This window comes from Penaeus monodon, chromosome 30 (genome assembly GCF_015228065.2).
Source record: "Penaeus monodon isolate SGIC_2016 chromosome 30, NSTDA_Pmon_1, whole genome shotgun sequence".
Classification (NCBI taxonomy): Eukaryota; Metazoa; Arthropoda; class Malacostraca; order Decapoda; family Penaeidae; genus Penaeus; species Penaeus monodon.
The window spans coordinates 32,106,870-32,107,437 of NC_051415.1; positions in this window are offsets into that span (position 1 = coordinate 32,106,870).

Consider the following 568-nt stretch of genomic DNA (forward strand, 5'->3'; position numbering starts at 1 on the left):
CTTTCCTAATATTACACTTCCACTCAAAATCCTAATTGAAACTGATACATTAAGAAAGGGGATATCTATTGAATCGAGCCTGATTATGTTAGCGTTCAATTCTACACTATATTGCATCTTATTAATCATGTTAAGGCCTGTCATAAAACTCAGCTTATTCTTATTAAACGTTACGTGTATATGAATATTTCTAGCGTCTGAGCATTGTATTGTCATTCTGTTTTTTATTCGAATGCAATATTGATGTTCGTGTTCGATATCCGCTAGGAAATTCCATATCGTATATATACATAAACTGTTTATTTTTATCAAATCAACATTATAACTCCGTAGGTCTGCTATTATTGATGATAGCATTGATGATAAAGGTCATAGTTATTACATCAGCATAAGACCCAGGGTACAATGTGGGCGGGGCTAGAGACCTCATTACTACTGACGCAGGTGTGTAATCTTTTTCGTCACGAGGTGTCGTCGGCGGTTTTGAGGGAGTTTCTGCCTTACATTTTTAAACTTTACATTCAATTTGAACCTTCACATTATTTAGCGCTTACTCTCTTTCCTTTCG